Source organism: Eubalaena glacialis, chromosome 12, assembly GCF_028564815.1.
Source record: "Eubalaena glacialis isolate mEubGla1 chromosome 12, mEubGla1.1.hap2.+ XY, whole genome shotgun sequence".
In the NCBI taxonomy this organism is placed as follows: Eukaryota; Metazoa; Chordata; class Mammalia; order Artiodactyla; family Balaenidae; genus Eubalaena; species Eubalaena glacialis.
Window position 1 is genome coordinate 7,182,429 of NC_083727.1, and position 12,012 is coordinate 7,194,440.

The following is a 12,012-nucleotide window of genomic DNA, read 5'->3' on the forward strand; positions in this document are numbered from 1 at the left end:
CGTGCATTTCTGTTGGGCGTACGCCTAAGGGTAGAATTGCTGGATCATGGGGTATGCACACCTTTGACTTTTTCAGAACACATGACACCACTTGCCAAAGCGGCTGCATCTCTTTACCTCCCTCCAGGTATATTTCATCCTTTGTATGGTAGTCATTCTGATGGGTGTGTACTAACAAGGTTAATCATCTTTTCAAATGTGTGTTGATTTGAACATTCTCTCTTGTGAAGTGCCTGTTCAAATTTTTCACATTTTCTATGAGGTTGACTTTTTCTTACTGATTTGAAGGTTGTTTTAACACATTCCAAATAAGGGCTCTTTGTCAGTCATTCATGTAATAATATCTTCTCACTCTCTGTAGCTTGTCTTTTTTTTTTTTAATAAATTTATTTATTTATTTATTGGCTGCGTTGGGTCTTTGTTGCTGTGCGTGGGCTTTTCTTTAGTTGTGGCAAGTGGGGGCTTCTCTTTGTTGCGGAGCTCGGGCTCTAGGCACGCGGGCTTCAGTAGTTGTGGCACGAGGGCTCAGTAGTTGTGGCTCATGGGCTCTAGAGCACAGGCTCAGTAGTTGTGGCGCACGGGCTTAGTTGCTCCGTGGCATGTGGGATCTTCCCGGACCAGGGCTCGAACCCGTGTCCCCTGAATTGGCAGGCGGATTCTTAACCACTGCGCCCCCAGGGAAGTCCTGTAGCTTGTCTTTTGACTCTTTTACTCCTAACTTTTGATGAACGGAACTTTATTTGGTCGTCATCCGGTTTCTCAGTCTTTTCCTTTATGGTAAATACTTTTTGAATCCTGTTGAAGAAAACTTACCCTATCCCCTATCTGTATGTGTATGGCTGATTCATTTTGTTGTGCAGTGTAGCCTAACATGACATTGTAAAGCAACCATACTCCAATAAAGATTAATTAAAAAAAAAAAAAGAGAGAAAGAAAACTTACCCTATCCCAAAGTCCAGAAGATCGTTTCCTATTTTGTCTTCAACATGCCTTAGTGTTTTGCCTTTCACATTTAAATCTACAACGCACCTGGTAATGACTTCTGTGTATGGTGTGAGGAAGGAGTTAAGTTTTATTTTTTCTGTGTGGCTATCTAATTGACTCAGCACTATTTTATTAATTTTCTTACTCACTATTCTTTCCTAACTGCCCTGTAGCACCACCATCATCATAAATCAAGTGCCCATAAATACAGAGGTCTGTTTCTGGACTTTCCGTTCGGTTTCATTGGTCTGTTTTCTATTCTTGCACTGCTTTAATCAATGTAGCTTTATAATATGTACCCCAAGCTCTAGGATCTGAAGAGTGGGTCCTCCCTCCTTGTTCTTCTTGGCTCTTTGCATTTCCATACAAGTGTTAGAAACACCCTCATATCTGCTGACTTTGAATGGGTTGCATCAAAACTACAGATCAGGTTAAAGAAAATTTACACCTTTATATGAATATTTGAATTTGTGTCTGTGGTAGATTCCTTGATTCATTTAAACCTTCTCTAGTTTCTCTTAGTAGAGTTTTATAGTTTCCTGTGTAAAGGTCTTACACATCTTTCATTAGATCCATCCTTAATTAAGTATTTGAGTTTTTGGATGCTATTGTAAATATTTTTATTTTTTGAATTTTGTTTTTCTAATTGTTCATGATTGGTGTATGTTTTGTTTTTGGCTTTGGTTTTTTGGCCAGGCCATGCGGCATGCAGGATCTTAGTTCCCTGACCAGGGATGGAAGCCAGGCCCCCTGCATTGGGAGTGTGGAGTCTTAACCACTGGACACCCAGGGAAGCCCCTGGTGTATGTTTTTTTTTTTTTTTTTAAATTTTATTTATTTATTTATTTATGGCTGTGTTGGGTCTTCGTTTCTGTGGGAGGGCTTTCTCTAGTTGTGGCAAGTGGGGGCCACTCTTCATCGCGGTGCGCGGGCTTCTCACTATCGCGGGCTCTCTTGTTGCGGAGCACAGGCTCCAGACACGCAGGCTCAGTAATTGTGGCTCACGGGCCTAGTTGCTCCGCGGCATGTGGGATCTTCCCAGACCAGGGCTCGAACCCGTGTCCCCTGCATTGGCAGGCGGATTCTCAACCACTGCGCTACCAGGGAAGCCCCTGGTGTATGTTTTGATCCTCCAAAGCTGTGTGACAAACCACCCCAAACTTCACATTGTGAAATAACAGCCCTTTTGTGGTCCTCGTGGTGTCTATAGGTGAGCAAGCCGGACGAGGGACCATGAGAGCGTCTCCACTCTGCTCCTGGGTGTGAAAGCGGGGGGACTCGAATGGCTGGGGGAACCATCTGGAGGCTTCTTTGCTCACATGCTGGGCACTGGGGCTCCTCGGGGACTGTTCACAGACACCCTTCATGAGCCCTCTTGCAGCTCAGTGCTGGATTCTGAGAGGGAGAGCACCGAGGGCCACCCTGCAGAACCAAGCATTTTCAGATGCCCAGGAGGAAGCTCTCCACCTCTCCCGACTGAAGCTCCCGACTCCGCTCTCCCGCAACATCATTTCTACCTCCTTCTACCGCTCACAAGTGGAGTCATAAGGCCACCCAGATTTGAGGGGAGGGGAAGGAAGCCCCATCTCTCGATGGGGGAGAGGGTGGTAAGTCACACTGCAGAGGAGCATGTGGGGTGGCAGAGGTTGCCATGGGCCACTTTGCAAAATACATCTGTCACATAATATGTAGATACCACTGATGTTAGCACGGTGACCTTGCAAAACTCATTTATTAATTTGAATGTTATCTTCAGATCCTTCTGGAATTTTATTTACACACGTTGTCCTCGGTATCCACAGGGGATTGGTTCCAGGACCCCCAAGGATACCAAATTGGAAGATCCTCAAGTCTTTTACGTAAAATGGCACAGTCCACACTCTGGTTGGTTGAATCCAAAGATGCGGAAGCCGCATCTACAAGGGCCAACACTATGCAAATTTTAGTTGTCCTTTTCCAATCCTTACATTTTTTACTTCTTGTTCAGTACTTGGTTTCTTCATTGTCCCACAAGTGATTCTGTTATACTGTTGAGTTTGCTCTCTTTCCATTCACAGGCTACAATTGTTTTGAAAAATATTCTATAAAAAGACAGACAGTGCTAAGTTTACAAAGAAAAGATGGGAGGGAGTGATGAATAGTGATGGGGGTGGGGACAGGGAAGGATTTATTTTCTTCCTATATCTAATTTTTGCAGCCCTTGATTCATTTTTTTTTTTAGGCTCAAAAGTATACAACTGGTTTGAAAAAGTTTATTTCACAATTTAACCAAACTTTCTAAGAGGTTCCTCTTAGAAACAAATAACTCAGATCCTCCTTTTCATCTCAGCAAATAGTTGATTTTCAAAGCCTGTGGGATATTTCCCTCCACGTTGCTGTTGGGCCAGCTCAGTTGGGGTCACGGGAAGAGCCACCTCCTGTGTAGTGAGCACTTGAAGTCTGGAGATCAATCCGGAAGAAATGTACAGAGGTAACTGAACACCGGCTCATGGAAAATATGATGTGAGTAAACCACAGGCCACAGATTTCAGGAAAGGGGCATGAGCACGTAGAGACCAGCCCTCCCAATGTATCGTATGCCGTTCAAAGGTGAAACCCAGCCCTCTGAGGGCAAGGACCAAGCTCTATGATTGCTAAGTGGGATGACAGAGCATCACTAAGTCGGTCCCAGGAACTCCAGGGCTTGAGATGCAGGTGCCCAAGGTGCAGACAGTGGAGGGTCCGGAATGAGGGGTAAAGCCGTGCTCCCCGAGTCAATAGAACAACCTTCTCAGTAGGATTTGGAAAATGCCGGGGTGAAGCACAGCCACTAGAGAAAACATCCCAAAGGCCCGCTTCTCAGTGGACAGGCCAGGAAAAACACATCTGGTGGGAGCGTAGCCAAGACTACCAAGGAGGGAAACAGCAACATCAAGTGTAGGGTCAGATGCCGCCAGTCTCTGTGTCAGTGTGGGAAAGGCCCGGCCACAGTGCTGTGCCCGGGGTGGGCTGGGAGGAATGCTGCTCAGCCAGCAGCAGGGCGATGTCGGCAGCAGCAGGACAGACACGCCAAGCGGGCAGCCCCACACCCTCATCTCCCTTTCCCGAGGCATGTTTGTTTCTCTTCTGCGACGGCTGCATCAGGAGCTACCTGCTTGCCTTTCTCCTCTGGCAAAGGTCCCTGCTCAGCCAGCTGCTTCAGATCTGCCTCTGGTCACTGGCCATGTCCATTGCCCTGGGCCACCAGGTCCTTTGGGAGTTGTCTGGCTGGCAAGCAGGTGTCCTGCAGCTTCAACGTGGAGAAAGGCTCATGTCCTCCAGAAGGGGGCGCCCTGGTGTGGGACGCGGGCGGGGCAGGGGGTGCTTCCGGCTTCCTGATTGTCTTGCTGGGTCCCACACCCCTGAGCCCTGCAGGTGGAGCAGAGGAGAGGGTGAGCTCTCCTCCCCGGGAAAGGCTGCGCCCAGTTACCACAGGATTGATCTCCTCAGCCAGGGTCCTGACCCAGATCTGTTTTCTCCAAAAGCCCACACTCCTTCCATGTCAGCACACTCAAAACAGCGGAAGATTTATTTACTACATGGCAGGAGAGAATGGCAGTTGGCTAATATCTTAAACACCTTACACCATACGCGATAGGTGAACTCGAAATAAGCAGTTAAATATAGAATGACAGGACAATGCATGGAGAATAGAATTGAGTGTTGAAGCAGTTGAGATCGTAGAAGAAACAACTGACAAATTAAAATGTACCTGCAGGGAATTCCCTGGCGACCAGTGGTTAGGACTCCACGCTTTCACTGCCGAGGGTCCGGGTTCCATCCCTGGTCGGGGAACTATGATCCCACAAGCCACACGGTATGGCCCCCCCCAAAAAATGTACCTGCAAATGATAAATACCAAGACGATAGCATAAACAGTCAATGCATAAGAAGAGATCTCACACAAGAATACATACAAGTGATAAGAATAAATAAAAGCAAACTTTGAAAGAGATTGAACTTTACACGTAACTTACAAAAATTAAAATTGGTATTATTTAAAATTGTGAAACTCGCCAAACACTTTAAGGTATTAATTAATGACACTGAAGTGCAGGAATGAGTCACAAAATCCTCTTCTTCCGGGTCGTTATCTTAGGGCGTCACCCACGAGGAGCAAGGCGTGCTTGTCCTAGAGGTCAGTGGACCGCAGAGGTGAACAGTGTGCTCTTCGGAGCTGGGCACACCTCAGTGGAGATCCTGACTCAGTGCTATTTACCGGCTATGTAACCTTGAGGCAGTGACTTAACCCAGCTAAGCTTCAGGCTCTTCGATTACCAAATGGAAGCTAATAATATCTGATACAAAGTTGCTAAGTGCTCAGTAAGTGGAAGCAAGCGAAATTGAGGACTAACCCACAGTAGGTGAAAGCAGGAAGCAGGCAGCATTCAACAGGAGGACAGTTAGGAAAATGATCGTATACTAAGTAGATAGACTATTTGGAATCCATTAAAAAGACAACTATGAAAATTCTGTTAAGGAAATCTGCTTAGGATGTGTGAAATAAAAATATGATGGAATTTTCTACGCTACTAGGATTATAGGGAAATAAACTATGCCTGCCTATGAGCAAAGAGTGGAAAAGAACAGGATAAGGGAAAATGAGGGAGGTGATTTCATGGAGAGTTAAAACGTTTTCTTAAATGTATCTGCAATATATGAAAACCAAGGATAAAAAGGATTCCTGAAAAGAAACTTCTTGAGTTATAAGAGTGGAAACTGAGAGTCCCACCTGCCCCGTGGGAAAAGGTAACACAGAGATGATGTCCACTGATTCAGTTAGTATTTATGGAGCCCTGTGACGTGTCAGATCTTTGAAAACAAAGATCCTGTCCTCACAAGCTAGTCGGGAATAAACCTATAAAAAGAACAACCAATTAGAAGCCACTGTGGCAAGTGCATTAACACAAATACGCTCAGACCATTTTTCCTTTTGAAGAGTTGAGGGCTTCCTGGAGGAGGTGGTCAGCAAGTCTTAGAGGCTGGGAGAGGTAAGTCAGCTGATGAGAGGTGAAAGAAGAGGGGGTCCTTGGAAAAGTATGGAAAGAGGTAAGAGATGAGACTGGAGGGAGAGGTAGGGCCAGATCATAAAGGGCATTGCGTGTTACCCAAAGGAGTTGAAGTTTCATACTGCAACAAAAAGTTGAAGAGGGTTTTTTGCAGACAACCAAGAGAAAAGTGATGAGGCCCAGAGCAGCAGCAAGGGCAGTCGGAGGAGAGGGCTCTTTATAAATATCTTTGAGAAGAGTATTAACAGGATGGTGTGGGGAGAAAGAGCTGCAAGAGGAACAGGGAAGAATCAGAGATAACTTTGATGTCAACTTTCACCAAAACAGGGAACCAGAAACTTGCAGGATAGGATTGCAGAACGTTGGCTAGGTTGGGGCCAATAGTTTTTGGACTTGTTCAATTTGAGAAGCCTTTAGGATGTCTCCCTGGAGATATTCATCAGGTAATTAGGTGAACGGGTCTGAGGTTTAGGAGAAGGATGTCAACCAAAAATATCTGAAAGTCATCTGTATTTTAATGAATGAGGTGAGGACAGGAGAAAAGAATGATCATTTTTTTTTGGAGGTTCTACACTATTAAGGAGCTTCACCTACACTGTCTCATTTAAACCTCACAACCACCCCATGAATTTTATGTCGGAGGAAGCTGAAGCTCCAAAACTTTACATGAAGAATTAGGACTCTATTGCAAGTAACAAAGGTAGCTCAATGAAAGATTTGTTGTCCGGATACAGGGGACTCTCATGCGCTCAAGGCCAGAGATGAGAGAGGGGAGAGTCACATTCTCTTGTTTTTTATTTTACAAAGCTCCCTTTTGCAAAGGCTGCCAGATGAGGAACAAGCAGATTGGAAAGTGGCAAGAGCAGAAACAAGGGGACCTGTGGAGCACATTTTCCTTTCTGTCGCCTCTTGCAAATCAGTCATGAAGCTAAGTTTTATTCGACGAGACTTGGCTTTGGCTTGAAACCAAAATAAAATGAGTGATCATGGAGAAAAGATGTCACCTGCTTTTTGCCAATTTTGGTCTGAAAGTTGCCAAATTCCAAGATTCATTTTCTTTGGGTAAAGCTGACTATGTATAAACTCAAATGCACAGAGTGTAGATTTTAATAACTACACTTAGAATAATAAACATGAGTTTAAGTAGAAATTCTCTTTTTAACATTTTTATGCCAACAGATTTTCCTTCAGACTTGCTTTCCATCTGAAAGCTGGAGGACTACAGTGGAAAGAATTCCGTAGTAGGAATCATTAAAAACTGTGGTTTTGCTTCAGCTCTGTTTCCTGTTTGTTGTGTAACCCAGGACAAGCAGACTCACCCTTCCTGGATTCTGAAGCGTCCTCTGTAAAGTGAGAAATTTGGACTCAAGCAAGTACTTCTCAAACTTTCACGTGCATGTGAATTTCCTGGGGATGTTGTGAAAACAGTTTCTGATTCACTAGGTCTGGGGTGGGGCCCGAGACTCTGCATTTCTTTTTTTTTTTTTAATTAAAAAAAATTTTTTTTTAAATTTTTTGGCCGCTGCACAGCATTTGGGATCTTAGTTCCTCGACCAGGGATTGCGCCTGTGCCTCCTGCGGTGGAAGCATGGAGTCTTAACCACTGGACCTCCAGGGAAGTCCCCTCCGCATTTCTAACAAACTCCCATTCTCATGGTCCATGACGACACTTTACGTAGATCAGCCTCCAAGGTGCCACTAGGCTATAAGCTTGCCAAATAAAGAAAAGCATTATGTCAACAATTCAGAACAATAAAGATTTATTTTAAAAAAAATGTTTCACATTTCTGTTTATAAAGGTAATCCATCTTATCAAAAATTTTAAAAAATTACCCAACATATAAAGTACAAGGGCTGAAAATCATCCAGAGTGAAACACCACTTGAAGTGGTGTGCTTTCTTTTTACTTGGTTACAAAGAATGCGAGGGCTAAGTCTCAGTAATCTTTTGTACGACCTTGTCTTTTAAAATCAGATAGTGAAGCTGGAATCTTTTTCCATTTGTCGCCCATCAGTCGGGCATTAATTGATTTGAATTCAGTTCCTCCTGTTGGGGTAGATTTCCTCCTGCATTATATGATTTCCAGTTGCTCAGTGCCTGGATGCAAGAGGAGGGAATGAATGACTTTCCAGGGTCATCTCTGCCAGGCTGAATGAACCTGGAGTGGTCTAGAAGAGAAAGGAGCTGAGTGAACACTGAGAACAATTTGTAAGAGGTTTAAAGAAAAATTCTGAGTTAAAATGTGTTGAGAGCTGATCAACGGACATTAATGTTTGGGGAATGACTTATTGTAATCATTATTGATCAAGGAGGAATCTTGCCTAATTCCTCTGTGTTTTCCCCAATGACAGGTAATGTTAAAGCTATTTGAAAGTACTTAGAATGATTGCAATAATAACAATATAGCCATAAGAGATTATTGGTCATTAAAAACATATATGTGACACATTTGTAAGGCTCTATTAGAAATGATTGAAATATACAACTATTAAATATAAGATTAAACGCTCCAAATATCAAATTGAATTTATTATTTACACTTTTTCTTTGTCACCTCAAAGCAGTAACAATTCCTAATTTAGCATACAGTGAGGTTATTATAATTACAAGTCTGTGATATGTTTACATTTTATAACTTGAGGAAAATTTCAAACTGTGTATATAGATTTATATAGATGTATCTATATTCACGTTCATAAAATAAGCCAAATGAAAAGAAAGCAAAACTATTGTCATTATATAGCTAACAATGTGTTAAGAGAAAAGGTTGTTGGAAATAATGTCCTTAATAACTCAACCATCTAGCATGGCAGCGAAATACATAGTATGTAAGTTAACATTTTAGATAAAGGATACTCATCATTCTAAGTACCAGAATTTAGGTTAAAAGAAACTTTTTTGAAACACATAGAATTTTACCTTTAATAGAGGGTTCTGAAAATGTTTCAGTCTTTGGGATTGAACATGTTATAATCTCCATCGATTATTCTTTGCTTCTGTCCTAAATCACCTAAGACTTTAGAAACCTTGAGTCTTTTGTTTTTTAATCATGGTCATTTTCTTTTATAAAAGTTACAAATAGTCATTGTAGAAAAAATATCAAAATGCAATAAAATATAAAAAAGCAAATAAAAATCATCCCCAATGTCACTGTTGAGAAAAAACCATTAGCAGACCTAGCCCCAGCCAGGGCTCAATCCTCGGGCGGCGCTGAGGGGCAGCAGGAGGGGGGAGGGAAGGGAGTCAAGGGATGGACATCTTGTCATTTTTTTCTTTTTTTTTCTTTGAATAAATGTCACTTTTTGAGGCAAAAGAAGGAACCGTGAACTTTTTTTTTTTTTAATTTATTTATTTATTTTTGGCTGTGTTGGGTCTTCGTTTCTGTGCGAGGGCTTTCTCTAGTTGTGGCAAGCGGGGGCCACTCTTCATCGCGGTGCGCGGGCCTCTCACTATCGTGGCCTCTCTTGTTGCGGAGCACAGGCTCCAGACGCGCAGGCTCAGTAGTTGTGGCTCACGGGCCCAGTTGCTCCGCAGCATGTGGGATCTTCCCAGACCAGGGCTCGAAACCGTGTGCCCTGCATTGGCAGGCGGATTCTCAACCACTGCGCCACCAGGGAAGCCCAACCATGAACATTTTAGACACCCTTTTCTTTGGGGTAGGCGCCGTCTCTTCTCCCAAAAACACTAACCCATTTCCCTAACCTAGTCAACCTCCAAACCCCAGAGGCTCTCCCCACCCCACCTGAATTCCTCTGAAAATGATTCAGTGGGGGCTACAATGTCACTCCATCTCATTTGCTGGACCAAATCTGGAGGGAGAACCCCCAAGTTAGGTGGCCCAGGGGGTTGTCCCCAGGGGGGGGGAGTAGGGGAGAGAAAATGGTAGCCATTTTTACATTGTTTTGTATAGTATTTATTGATTCAGGAAACAAAGACAAAATTCTGAATAAAATGACTTGGAAACCGAAAAAAAAAAAAACCATTAGCAGTTTAGTGACCTTTTTGCACACTGTGTGGGTTTCCTAGGACACAAGTCATTGGACTTTGGGCCCATCCTAGTCCAACACAACCACGTTGTAACTAGTCATATCTGCAAAGACGCTGTTTCCAAATAAGGTCACATTCTGAGGTTCTGTGTGGAGGTGAATTTGAGGGGGACACCATTCAACCTACTACACACCTAATATAATATATATAACTATAACAAAAGGTTCATGTTTTATAGATAACTTAGTTCCCTTTTCATTTAATATATCGTCAAGTTTCCCTATGTCTTTCAAATACAGCATTTTAATTTTTATAGTGTCCTGTCATTTGAATATCACATCATCTACCTAACTTGTTACTTCAGACATTTAGACGGTTTCCAGCCTTCACTATTATGAACAACTCTGATGAATCTATAGATGCCCGAGTCTTTGAGGTTATCTCTGCTTATTTCTTTGGTATAATTTCTTGTGAGGTGAATTATTGGATAAAGAGTACGAACATTTTAAACGCTTGTGATATATCTTGTTTAATTAAATTCCAGAAAGAAGGTACCAATTCACTGTCACCAGGAAGAGAGGAGCCAGCCAGTCGTATAGCATCCTCTTCACATTGTACATTATAGTTTTCTGAATGTTTGGCAAGCAGACAGCCAAAGAAAGGACATCTCTTCCTTTCTACTTTTATTTTATGTGAGGTTGCATCCTTTTTGTTGTTGTTATTTAATGGCTATTTGTGTATCCTTTTTATGAGTTACCAGTTTACGCCTCTTAGCTCCAACTATCAGCATTTATTTCTTGCTGTCTCACTGGTGAATATGCTGATCATTCTCATCCCTTTTACAGTTTGCTGTGAATTAAGAAACTATGTAGAGGGGCTTCTCTGGTGGCACAGTGGTTAAGAATCCGCCTGCCAATGCAGGGGACACGGGTTCGAGCCCTGGTCTGGGAAGATCCCACATGCCGCAGAGCAACTAAGCCTGTGCGCCCCAACTACTGAGCCTGTGCTCTAGAGCCCGCGAGCCACAACTACTGAGCCCATGCGCCACAACTACTGAAGCCCGTGCGCCTAGAGCCCGTGCTCTGCAACAAGAGAAGCCACCGCAGTAAGAAGCCCACACACCGCAACGAAGAGTAGCCCCTGCTCGCTGCAAGTAGAGAAAGCCTGTGCATAGCAACGAAGACCCAACGCAGACAAAAATAAATAAATAAATAAATTAAATAAATTAATTAAAAAAAAAGAAAGAAAGAAACTATGTAGACATACACCCCTACTTCCCTTTTCCCATTCTTTGGATCATCTCTGAACCTTGTACAGACTTCAATTACTGCCTTCATATCTTAATTGCTTACAGGCCTCTTTCTTTCCTAAGACTCTGAGGCCCTTGGGGCAAGGTCCATGTCTTACTTGTGTTTTTGTATCTTCAGCAACCAGCACAGATACTCAATACCTATTTGTTGAACTGAATTGTTAGATTTTGATCTGGAAATTTTCACAGTTCCTTGTTTAGATAGAAATAGCTAAATCAGGATATCTAAAATAAGGAGAGATTCTAAATGGGACTGAGTAAAGTGCATAGGGTTTAATTCTCGAAGGTTGTATTTCCACTTTAAATGTTTAGAGGTAGTGTTTTTTCCTGCCATATTTCTCAGCTATATTTCTAAGGTAATTGAGACTGTGAGTAACATCATCTAAATAGGCAAAGTGTTACTGTAGCAAAAATAAGCATAATAATAACAATAATCTTAAAAGGGAACCCTCTTGCACCGTTGGTGGGAATGTAAATTGATACAGCCATTATGAAGAACAGTATGGAGGTTCCTTAAAAAACTAAAAATAGAATTATCATATGACCCAGCAATCCCACTCCTGGGCATATACCCAGAGAAAACCATAATTCTAAAAGACACACGCACCCCAATGTTCATTGCAGCACTATTTACAATAGCCAGGTCATGGAAGCAACCTAAATGCCCACTGACAGACGAATGGATAAAGAAGATGTGGTACACAT